This window comes from Camellia sinensis, chromosome 5, assembly GCF_055761805.1.
Source record: "Camellia sinensis isolate YWXY chromosome 5, ASM5576180v1, whole genome shotgun sequence".
Classification (NCBI taxonomy): Eukaryota; Viridiplantae; Streptophyta; class Magnoliopsida; order Ericales; family Theaceae; genus Camellia; species Camellia sinensis.
Window position 1 is genome coordinate 196,441,709 of NC_138965.1, and position 12,791 is coordinate 196,454,499.

General features: G+C 45.9%; 1 long non-coding RNA gene across 1 annotated transcript; it reads right to left on the reverse strand.

Annotated features, from left to right (window-relative positions):
• Positions 1-1,240: 1,240 nt before the first annotated feature.
• LOC145790322 (uncharacterized) lies at positions 1,241-1,898 on the reverse strand. The gene is made up of 3 exons (XR_014329005.1): positions 1,699-1,898; positions 1,410-1,571; positions 1,241-1,316 (listed from the first exon to the last, which is right to left on the reverse strand). It is a non-coding gene; the product is annotated as an uncharacterized LOC145790322 (long non-coding RNA).
• Positions 1,899-12,791: the final 10,893 nt, after the last annotated feature.

Below are 12,791 nucleotides of genomic sequence, written 5' to 3' on the forward strand. Positions count from 1 at the left end.
AGTAAAGCAGGAAATAACAGCATCAATGTCCTCGGGAGCGGGAATGAAAAGCACTCCTCAACCTTTTCTGCGGGACAACCTCTGCACCATCATCATCATCCGGGTCGGAGCTGTCATCCTCAGAATCCCCCTCAGCCTCGCCTCTGTTCCCTGAACCAAGACCAGAGCCCCCCTCTTCGGCAGATGTCTCTGACTGGCGGTTGGTAACCTCCTCCTCCTCCTCCTCGGGCTCCGCCTCTACAACGCGTGCCCTACATCTGCGGGAGGACCCTCCTCGAGCTCCTCGAAAAGGCCTGGATGGCCCAGCTCCCTGAGAAGGCCCAGATGGCCCAGCTCCCCAAGAATGCCCAGATGGCCCGGCCCGCGGCGGAGCATATACAGGAGGCATCTGAAAATGAAAAGTTCAATACATCAGTTCAAATATGAAAATCAGATACGAGTACAGTATGTGAGTGGGGTGTGTGTCGGATGTGCTCTATAATACAAAAGAATGCTCAAAACCAGTGTGTCATCATAAGTGTGATAAATACAAGAAAAATGAACGGTACCTGCACACCCATAACAGATAGGTGTGTCTCTCTCTGAAGAACCATGCCCTCAAGTGCGGCCATCACCCCGAGAATCTCGTCCACATACTCAGCCAGAGGCTGCAGATACAAAGGCAAAACCATCAGTAAAGGAATGAATGTCTAAGTACTCGACTGATAAATCAAAGCTATAAATCATACCGGTGGTGAATCAGGATCCCTGACATATCTATGGTCAGGAAGTGGAGACTCTAGCGGAATCTGGTAAGGAGTCCCAAAACGCCATCCCGTCAACTCAGACGGCATGTCCGGCCATCCAAGATGAGGATAAGTCGGAGTAATCGGAGGAACCGGTCTACCCCTACCTCTAGATGTACCAGCCCCGCTGGTGGAAGGAGCGTCTACAGCCCAAGCCCGGGCCTGACTCGAAGATGACGTACCAGCAGACCTCGCCATCGAAGTGCAAGCCCCCGTCAGTGGAGGCATCAAATATGTATGACGGTAAGTGCCGTAATCCCCCTCCTCGAGATATAATAAAGCATCGCTACCCAGCATAGCACCGACTACCTCTGAGAAAGAAAGCCTGTCAGCAATCCACATACTGACTGGGGGTATTGCGGGAGGATCCTGAGAAAGATACCCCCATACCTGACGCAGAAAACGTTCCCCCAGAAACCATGCTCTACCAACAGGTCCTTCGAGCAGAAACCTATACTGGGAGGTGCCCGATCCTCCGGGATACTGAAATCGAAGACCATCGCCCAAGGGTGCCCAAGGCTGCCATGTAATCTGCGAATAACAAGTGAATAAACCAATCAGAAATCAGGAACGTGCAGGGCAAATCAGAGATAAAAATGAAAAGAACTGAGGGTTCTGAAGTACCTCCGATGGGCGCACAGTGTCAAAATACTGTCGCAGATAAATGAGAGTCTCTCGGGGTCTCGGCCGGTGCGGGCCCTCGAACACCGGTGAATATGGGGTCATGGGGGGCCCTGCCACCTCCAACTCTGGGGCTAATGCTGGGAAGTATACGTAGACCCATAGCTGAGAAAAGCAGTGCAGAATGTAAGTACAAAGTGCTGAGAGCAAAATACAGACTGTAAAGTGCGCTGCGTGTGCAATGTACAAGTAATGAAGAGCAGAAATGTAAATCAAGGGGACAGAAAAGTACCTCCCAGGCTCTCCAATAACCGCCAAGTAAGTCTCCCCGCCCGCGGGAGGTCGCGCTCATATAGTAGTAAAGGGTAGCCAGGCCGGCGCCACCCCAGTCATATCGACTGACCTGTGATAGGTCAACCAGAGCGCTCAGCAGGTATAGCCCGACTGTGTTCCCTCTATCGGCGAACAGGGTAGTCCCGAAGAGGAACATAAGGAAACCACGGGCATACTGCTCCGTCTCCTCAGGAGTCTCGGGCACCATCTCCACCCGCCGAAAGTGGGAAGAGAACAAAGTATATCAGACTCTCCCAGAAACCCTGTCAACAGGCGGGCGAGCCCGCAGCAGATATGTCCAAGCGGCCTCCCACTCGCCCATGTCCTCGTCATAGGGAATGGGCCAACCTCCTATATCCACGCCGGTCAATACCGCAAAATCCAGAGGTGTCATGGTCATGTCTCCAGTGCCAGAGAAATGAAAGGAGTTGGTGGTGTCCCACCATCTCTCTACCAAGGCTGCCATCAGTGCCCTCCTGGCAGGACAACGTGATAATCCAACGCAGAAGGTCCCGAACCCTGCCAAGTCTACTAAATCTCGGACACCCTCCGGGAGCTCAGCGTACCAGTCCTGCGCGGCGGTGGAACCGTACCCCCGCACACTGCGAGAACCAACCTGCATTCAGAATGAATACATGTGTCAATATGAAATGAATGAGCTGTGTGCCAATGAAATGAATGAGCTGTGTGTTCAAAGTGTGATGTATAAACTGCGTGAAAATTAAAAGTTTGGGCTGCGTGTTCAACTTTCAATCAGTGTGGGCTGCGTGTTCACTACCAATCTGGGCTGCGTGTTCAGGAAATTTAAGTTTGGGGTGCATGTTCAACTTTCAGTCAGTGTGGGTTGCGTGTTCACTACCAATCTGGGCTGCGTGTTCAGGAAATTTAAGTTTGGGCTGCGTGTTCAACTTTCAGTCAGTGTGGGCTGCGTGTTTACTACCAATCTGGGCTGCGTGTTCAGAAAATTTAAGTTTAGGCTGCGTGTTCAACTTTCAATCAGTGTAGGCTGCGTGTTCACTACCAATCTGGGCTGCGTGTTCAGGAAATTTAAGTTTGGGCTGCGTGTTCAACTTTCAATTAGTGTGGGCTGCGTGTTCACTACCAATCTGGGCTGCGTGTTCAGGAAATTTAAGTTTGGGCTGCGTGTTCAACTTCTAAATCAGTGTGGGCTGCGTGTTCACTACCAATCTGGGCTGCGTGTTCAGGAAATTTAAGTTTGGGCTGCGTGTTCAACTTTCAGTCAGTGTGGGCTGCGTGTTCAGGAAATTTAAGTTTGGGCTGCGTGTTCAACTTTCAATCAGTGTGGGCTGCGTGTTCACTACCAATCTGGGCTGCGTGTTCAGGAAATTTAAGTTTGGGCTACGTGTTCAACTTTCAATCAGTGTGGGCTGTGTGTTCACTACCAATCTGGGCTGCGTGTTCAGGAAATTTAAGTTTGGGCTGCGTGTTCAACTTTCAGTCAGTGTGGGCTGCGTGTTCACTACCAATCTGGGCTGCGTGTTCAGAAAATCGGAGTTTGGACTGTGCGTTCTACTCTAAGTCAGTGTAGGCTGCGTGTTCACTATTCTAATCTGGGCTGCGTGTTCAGAAAATTTAAAGTTTGGGCTGCGTGTTCAACTTTCAATCAGTGTGGGCTGCGTGTTCACTATTCTAATCTGGGCTGTGTGTTCAGAAAATTTAAAGTGTGGGCTGTGTGTTCACTTTCGAATTCGGGCCGTGTGTTCAACAAATCAGTGTTTGAGCCGCGTGTTCACCTCTTAACTAATGTATACTGTGCGTTCGCAATCAATTAATGAGCCGAGTGTTCATAAATTCAAGTGTTTAAGCTACAGATTCAAGATGCAAATAAAGTACTATGTCATAAGCTAAACTGTGTGTTCAAGCATGGCAAAGGTGCGAAATGTACGAAAAATGCAGAAAATGAAGTAAATACCTCTCGGGCCTCATGGGAGAGGTGATGCTCTGGCTCTCGGAGAAGCAGATCCCCAGGTGCTCGCTCATCAAAATCAGTGAAATGACGGAAAACAGCACGAGGAAGGACATGTGCTGGCGGGGCGTACCTCCCGAGAATAAAAGGCCGGACCCTCGGGGGTAGAGTCATGGGATCAAAATCGTCTCCGGCACCTGGAGGACCTCCGCCGTGGGGATAATTACCCGCCATTTTTAGAAGATCTGTAAAAGGAGCAAAAATGAGCGAAAATGAGCCAAGATTGGAGAAAGTCAACAAAAGTCAACTATCGGGAAATGAAAAAGTCAACAAAAGTCAACCCCGAGAAAATTTTCCAAATGTTGATACAAACTCACCTCAAGTGGCGAAAATGAGAAAAGAAGCTCCGAAACCAAAATTTAATCAGTTCAAAGTGCTTGAAACTGAATATTTTTTCGAAAACAACTTGCGTTGGAAAACGCGTATGGAACTCAGATCTGGAGAAGAAAGTGGTGTAGGAGGCAGGAGAAAAGAAGATCTCGGCTGCATTTATAGGCTCCAAGTCTTGGGATGAAGCAGCATAAAGAAAGGAGGTGAAAGTACCAAAATGCCCTCGAATTTGGTCATATAGCCGGCCGGTCACCTTTTCCAGCCGGCCGGCCATTTCCTTTTTGGAAAACCGGCCGGCCAGCCATTCACTTTTTGTAAAACCAGCCGGCCACCTCCTATCTCTCATAAAACTGGCCGGCCATGTCCCTCACAGGCTCACCTAGCTCCCTGCAAATTTTGAGGAAGATTGGAGTTCCCCGGACCTGAAAAAGTTCAAGAAAAGTACACTTCCGGTCGCGAAATTGCTCCGTCGGAGCTTCAGCTTCAAGATCTGACATGTGTCTCATCATCATTCATCAAAATCAAAGTGTATCCTTTTTGAATGAGTTGTAGCCTTTCCAGGAAGTGGATCGGAGGCCGTGATCGAGTCGCCTTCGCCGAAACACGCATTTCCGTACTCGTTATTTCATGACAAACGGGCACCCTGATTTATGCTCGTTTTGCACTATCATGCACATAACTTGCATTCTCATGAGCATACTTACATTTTTTATGCACATTTCTTAATATTGGCATACCTCTATGCTTGAGCATGCGTTGTCACGCATGTTCCACTCTTGCATTGCCATGCATTCACTCACCGACACTGCGTGTGTCAAACTTCCAGAATCACATTGAATATATGTTGGTAGCATATTGTACTTGTTACAATTTCTCTCTTTTGCAGGCACGATATTGTATGTACGGTTCAATTGGGGCTGGTGCGACCAGACGAATCGCGCAGGTATCGTATCTTCTCCGTGTGAGACGTGGCGGGGATTGAATAATCCTCCGCCTTCTTAACTGCATGAAATGTAGTTGTTGCTTTGCATTCTTGCTTAAAACTGTTGCATCTATTTGCGAATACTTGCTTCATTACAGCTTGCTGCATTTGCATGATCATTGAGTTATGTTTGGCTTCTTGCATATCGCTTTGCATTTTGCCCCCCCTGCCTGCGGGCCTGCCTGCGGGCACATCTCTGCTTACTTTGTACGTTTGTCTAAGTGTTCGGTCTTGTCAAAAATGGGTCGTCTCTGGGCTTTGACATTCACTCCCGTCACTTGTGACTTTCGAGTTCTGTCAAAGAGGGGCAACTGTAGACACCCCATTTTTGACCGACCTTAAGACTCAGACGTCACTGATTGAGCGCTTGGTGATGTTGCATAATGTGCTCGTTCAGAAGTTTCAGAGTTGCGGCCGTGAGCCCTGCCTCCGGACTTCCGAACCCTCTTTTGTGCTTTGCCTCGGTTTGCAAACTAGGCTCGGTTTTCTTTGTTTCTTTTCCTGAGGGGAGGGAGAGGTCCTGTAGACCATCTCTCAGTGGCCGTGGGCTACATTTGGTGGCCGTAGGCCATTTTGCCCATTTCGGAGTCCAATTTCTGATTTTTCGGGACCGTTGGCTGTGTGCCCCGGTTCGGGACCGCTTAACCATCTCCATTTGCTCTGATTTTTGGCATACTTCTTATTTTCTCCCTTTTGAGGGACACTGGGGTCTGAGAAACCCACTTCGTGGCCGAATGCCACTTTCAGTGCTTAACAGCCCATTTTCGGGACCCCGAACTACGCGTTTTGGCCCCCGAACATTCGTTTTGCAACGGTTTTTGTTCATTTTTGGCAGGTACCTCTGTTTTATCACCGGGAAGGCCGTAGAAGGGTGGGAGGCCAGTAATTGTTGCAGCAACCAGTTATATATCCTCTGACGCCCTCCGATGCCCGTTTTTCACACTTCCGGGCTAATGTTGAACACCTTGGGGCCACTTTCTTGAACTTTGAACCACATACTTGTGATGTACACACATGGGAGGACCCTGAAAGTTGGTGTCCGGCCACTAATGTTGCTTGACCCTTTTGAACCCCTCCTTCCGGGCTAATATTGAACACCTTGGGGCCACTTTCTTGAACTTTGAACCACATACTTGTGATGTACACACATGGGAGGACCCTAAAAGTTGGTGGCCGGCCACTAATGTTGCTTGACCCTTTTGAACCCCTCCTTCCGGGCCAATGTTGAACACCCTTGAGCCACTTTCTTGGACTTTTAACCACAGGGTTGTGTTGAGGACACATGGGAGGACACCATTATTTGGTGGCCGGCCACTAAACCAACTTGACCCTTTTGACCCCTAGCCGGCCGGCTAGGGGATGTGGCCGGCCGGCCACCTGAAACAAAAATACCTGGCCGGCCATGATCCTCACACTGTTCACTTTACAGCTGCATAGCTTTATCTCCCAGAAAATATCTCAATCCGGGGGATATTTTGTGGGGGAAAGCTTGTCTCCTTTTTCCCCCACCTTTACTCCCTCTTTTTGCTCCATATAACCAGCCTCCAACATTGAAGAAGGGGTTAGAAAAATTGTCTTCAAGTCTTGCATCCAAATCTCCCTCTATCTCTCTCATTTTCTCAAAAACACCCAAGTTTCACCTCATTTTCTTCATCACCACCAAGCTCTACCACCACCACTCCAATCCAGCAGCAAGGAGAGGAATTCCAGCAGCTAAGAGGCAACAAATTTGGTCCAAGAAGCAACAAAAGTATTGATCTTCAAGGGTGAGTCCATTTTCCCTCTTTTCTAGTTCATTTTTGCACCATTCCTCTAGCCATCATGCTTATTGTTTTGAGCTCCGACCAAAACTGAAAAGGTCATTTTTTTGAGCTCATTTTCATGTCTCATTAAGGGCTCAACCCTGTTTGAGCCCTCCATCTTGCACTTGCTTCAATACCCTCTTTGTATGTCAATATTTTGCATGCTTTTTCTAGCCTACGTGTGATCTATTTTGGAGTTTCTCATGAACTGATATTAGGCTTATTTTGAGCCCCTCTTCAACATTGAAGAAGGGCTCATCTTTGTTTGGGACCTCCATGTACCACTTGTCTTTATATCCATCTTTGGTCCCCTATTCTTGTATGACATGGCAGCCTATCTTGGTTCCATTTTTGGTCATTTTACAGAGCTAGAAAAGTTCTTATTTTGGCCCATTCTTCATGTTTCATTATGGGCCTTTCATGTTTTGAGGCATATTTTATACACTTCATGTTATATCTCTCTTTTAATCCCCATTTTTGCATGCTTTGGCAGCCTATCATGCTTCTGTTTTTGATCTTTTTACAGGCCTAGAAATAGTCTTATTTTGACCTTCTTAACATATTTCATTAAGGATCTTTGGCTGTTTGGTGAATATTTTGCATACTTTGTGTTATAGCCACTTTTGAGCCTCATTTTGCATTGCATTTCTAGCATGTTTGTATACTATTTTGGAGTTTTTACAGTTCTGTAAATAGTCATATTTTTTGTCCCTCTTCAATGTTGTAGAAGGGAATTTTTCAGTTTGGGCTTTGCATATACCACTTGCCTCTTTGGCCACCTTTTGGCCCTTTTTCTTGCATGGGAGTGCAGCCATACTTGTGTTTGTTTTTGGGGTTTTTACAGTTCGGGAAAACATCATATTTTGGGCCCCTCTTCAACTTTATTGAAGGGCCCTAACCTGTTTGAGGACAGCAGCTGTGAGTTGCTTCTTAATCCCATGTTTAGGGCCATTTCTTGCATGCTAGTTTTGCACTGTTTTTGCTTGCTATTTGGCCATGTTTTGAACTGAAAAATGCTTACCTTGGGATTCCCTTGCTTCTGTATTTTCATTGCATGTCCATATTGTGCATGTTTGGTATAGCTATAGGCCATTTCGGGTGCCAAAATTCATATTTCGGGACTATTCCATGCATCGGGTGTACTTTCGCCTCGTTTCGGGGCTGTTTTCCCCCACATTTCATTGCTGAAAATCCATTAACATGTTTGCATTCCATTTCCATGCCATTGCATTGCGTATGCCATTGCCTCGGTTTACGTGCCCGTGTGCACGCATTTCGAGGCACTTCATTTTCATCCATCGGCCTCTTATATGAGTGTGGCTGAGGCTCTCTCATGTTAGTATAAGTCCATGTTGCATTTTCCATGCCATTTTAGCCATATTGCATTGTGTATGCCATTGCCTCGGTTTGCGTGCCCGTGTGCACGCATTTCGAGGTACTTCATTTTCATTTATCGGCCTCTTATGTGAGTGTGGCTGAGGCTCTCTCATATTAGTGTAAGCCCATATCACATTTTCATGTCATTTACATTGCATATGCCATTGCCTCGATTTGCGTGCCCGTGTGCACGCATTTCGAGGCATCTCATTTTTACAGCATAGTGCATACTAGGTTGTATCTTAGATCGCATTCTGTCATTTTCTCGATTTGCATGCCCGTGTGTACGTATTTCGAGGCATGTCATTCCATAGCATTGTGTATGTTAGGATTGTATCTTAGTTGCATTTCATGCATGTCATGCATATTGCATCGTGTTCGGAATAGGAGTTAGCCCGGGCATGGGAAACGAGGTGCATTTCACACTCCGAGTGACGGAATGTATCTCAATTCCCCAGTCACCGACACTCCAGATTATCCATGATGGAGTTAGGTTTTAGCTATGTTTTCATGTGCATTCATCCTATATTGAATTGTGCAATTCGACTCCTCGGCCATCATGCCTCGGTATGCGTGATTGGTGGCACGAGGATCGAGGCATGCATATATTTGTGAAAATACATTGCTATGCCCCTTTCCTGCTCTCTGTTGTAGCAAAATGAAGAATCAGCAACTTTTCGGGACTTGGCACGCGTTTCAAGAATAACTGCTAAACAGAGGCTAATTGGGGCATCTCGGTGGATTTCCGCGCAAGACAACCCGGACATGCATCATCCATCAGAAGCAAGGCAATCCCTGGCTTGCATGCCAGTTTTATTTATTTTCTTAGTTGATTTGTTAATTAATTAGGAATTTGTATATTATTTGGACTGTAATATTTGGACTGTAATATTCTTTTATTTGGGACTGTATTATTTATTCGGACCCTCTACGCGAGGGCACAACTGTAATAAGTGTGCGTGTGTGTGTTGTATGTCTTCCAACCCCACGTCTTTCTCTCTTTTATTTATCCGCTTTTGATGGTTAGATTAGGGCATGTTTAAATTAGCATACAGTATGATAGCATGTTTGCATTCATTCATCTGTTTTGCATGCACCGGGCTCGGCGCATCATACTAACTGCATTTGGATTTCAATTCCAAATTGAATACATGATAATTGTAGCACCTCATATGCCATGTTTAGAATAGCCGAGCCTGCTATAGTTGCATTTTGCATGTGTTGCATTAGGCATTTCTGTATACTTAGGATTCATGCATGATTTCTAATGAGTTTCTGTTTTGGCTTGGAGTACTCGGTAAGCTTTATGCTTTAGCATCCTTGCATGCGTGTGAGTGACTGCCATGAATAGCATGCTTACCATGAGGCTATGTGCTTATATGATATAACTGTCTGAATGCCTGTGGGTGAAGGTTGAGTTACTTGAATTGGAATAAATCATCAACTATTTGTTTTAAGCCCACTAGATAGTGGCAAAACCATCTTTTCTAAGCCCACCTGAGGGTGGCAAAATCTGCATTTTTAGCCTACTTGCGAGTAGCAAACCATCTTTCAAAAATAAACATGAAATATTTTGTTCCAATTCAGGCGATCCAGTCTATATTTGTATGCTGTGCGCATCACATAGTAACCTAGGCTAATAACCGGAATAAGAACACACAATGTTTTCAAAAATAGATATCATGGTTAGTAAAGGCCGATCTTTGATCGGGCGAGCGGGGGTGCTCACGAAGTGACCTTCCCCAATCGTACCCAAGTTCCCGAGCCGAGGCAACTTTGGTGATGACGGACACGTGGCCTTTGGCACCGAGTCAGGGTTTCCTAAATTTCCCATTTAAAAAACATTTAGGTGGCGACTCTGTATCTGGCAAAGCAGTCCATGTTTGGCACTTCTTTCAAAAATCAGTTTTCTCAAAACGATTTGCCGGATTTGGACTCTTTGGTTCAGACTTAGAACCATGACTACAAAATCGAGTCCGAGCTGTAGCGAGGTCCCCCGCGGGCTTGTTACACCGAGAATCGGGGCACGTTTTATCACTTGGAGTATGAAAGGTTCCTTGTTTCCCGTGTTTGAACTAACTCCTATTCCAAACACAATGCAACAAGTAAAATGGCATGCACAATGCGACCTCAAGCATGCAATCCTAAGGCGATGCAACCAAGTCATGCAAACATGCAAAGGATGACGTGCAAACATGCAAACTAGCATACGCAATGCTACGAACTAACAATAGCATACTCAATGCACATGATACTATATGGCATACACAATGCACATGTGAAGCTAACATATGCAATGAGATGAACAAAACACACATAATGCAATGATCAATCATGCGGCAACATAGACTAGATGGCATACACAATGCAAGATGGACTTAAACCAAAGTGGATAGGCCTCGGCCGCACCCAAATCAGTGGCCAATGGATGACGAAATCAAAGCGACAAGACACACACAAGCATGCACAATGCAAAGGCTCCAAGCCAAGGGCACAAGATACAACTTTCCAAGAACATGGCAAGGATGAAACGTAGAACACAATGGCATATATTTCAGCTCTGGAATGGCATACAAAATGGTCCCGAATCATGCAAACAACTCATGTTATGCATGTTGAATGGCTCAAATACCGAAACTAGTGAAGTGCATTACACTAGAGGTATGCAAAACAATGCCCAAATGAACAAACCAACCCCAAACAGTCCCTATGCAGGCCCAAAATAGTAGCAAAATGGACTAAGATGATGGCTTGAAATGCACAAAAATGAAGCTCGTGCAATGGCCCATAAATGAGGTATACAAGCACAACTCTCAAACGCATTTAAAGAATGAAAAACATGGGAACATGGCACAAGTATAGGCTCTAAAATAACATGCTCAATGATGCCAAGACATGGAAACACCTCAAGTTAAGCATGCAAGGGGCTCCAAAACTCAAGGCTAGGCAAGGATATTACACTACAAGTATGCATGGCAAGCATCATTCGACCAAGAGGCCTCAAAACAGAGCTAAGGCAACCCAAAATATGAACAAAATTAGTTTGAAGTATGGCCAAAATATGCTAGAATCAATGGCCAAACTAACATGCAATGTAAGCTAGTGAGCATGGTTTACACTACAAGCATGTGAAAAATTCAAGAGGCCACTAAACCAGCCAAAGACAGAGCTATGATATGCCAAATAATGACCAAAAACCCACTGAAATATGATCAATACATGCAAGAATGACATGCTCCTTTGATAAGCTATGAAGGGGATTATTCTACACATGCAAGAGACAAACATGAGGTGACCATACTAGCCCTAGACAGAGTCTAGGCAGGTCCTAAAAGTCACTAAAAATGGCCTGAACCAAGGCTAGGAAGTATGAAAATATAGGCTCCTTGGAAAGGCCAAATATGCAAACAAACAAGGCCAAAAGAGAGAGGGTCACCCCTCTCTAATTTTGGCCCTCAAAACATCATGCCAACCACTGAAAATCCACTGGATTTTAATGGCTAAAAGGCCAAGCAAAGGTCAACACAAAGGCCTTAAGGCATGGCTCAAAACAAGACTAAATGAAGCATGCAAGAGGGTAGATGACCTCCAACAGGAAAATGGCCTTAAACAAACATGGATAGTGCTTAAAAATAAAGCTTTTTTTAGTTGAAAACAAACCTCAAATAAGCATGCAAATGAGGCTAAGAGAAGGATCAAAAAAATACTAAAAAGCGGAAAAAGTGATTACCCTTGAAGCTCAGCAAAACCAGCACACTTTGGGACCAAAAGCTAGCTCCTTAACCTCTGAAAACAACCTCCAAGGACCTCAAATCAATGGTGGAAGTGTAGGGTTATGAGGTGTAGTGTAAAAGGGCCAAGAACAATACACTTTTAGAGCTAAAATGTAGAGATATAGAGTGAGATATATTTTTTGCCTTGGAGAGAAATCTGAACCTGTGCCAAGGAAAAGGAGGGCCTCTCTTATGGAGATACAAGGACAAAGCTTCTTCAAGAAGCTAAAAACCAAGGCTCAAGATCCTCCATACACGTATATGGAGGATACAGTCTGCGCCTTTCAGCTGGCACAGCTGGCATACACTCAAACAGACAAAACATGAGGGAGCTGGCCGACCAGGCAAGGTGGTCGGCTGACCGCTTCCCCTGGTCGGCCGACCAGGGCAAGTGGTCTCCCATATCAAAAGTTGGTTGGTGGCCCCATTTGATGGTCTCCCAACTGAATGCAAGTTAGTGGTATGGTGAGAAACCAGCAAATGTGGCTCAAAAATCAAGGAGACCAGTTACTTGACAAGAAAAACCAACTGGCGGGGAAAAGTGGTCTCCAAGGAGAAAAGGTGGCCTCCCACCCTTGTATCACCTCCCAAACAATGAAAATAAGGTCCATGCCAAAAATGGACAAGACAGATGCAAAACGAGAGTTCGGAAGGCAAAGCGCGCGGCCGGGTGCCCCGAAAACTGGCTGTTGAGCACCGGAAGTGGCGTGCGACCACAAAAGTGGTCTCTGGGGCCACAGTGTCCCTCTAGACAGAGGAAACAAGGTGTGTTCCAAAAATCGTGCCAAACGGAGAATGTTA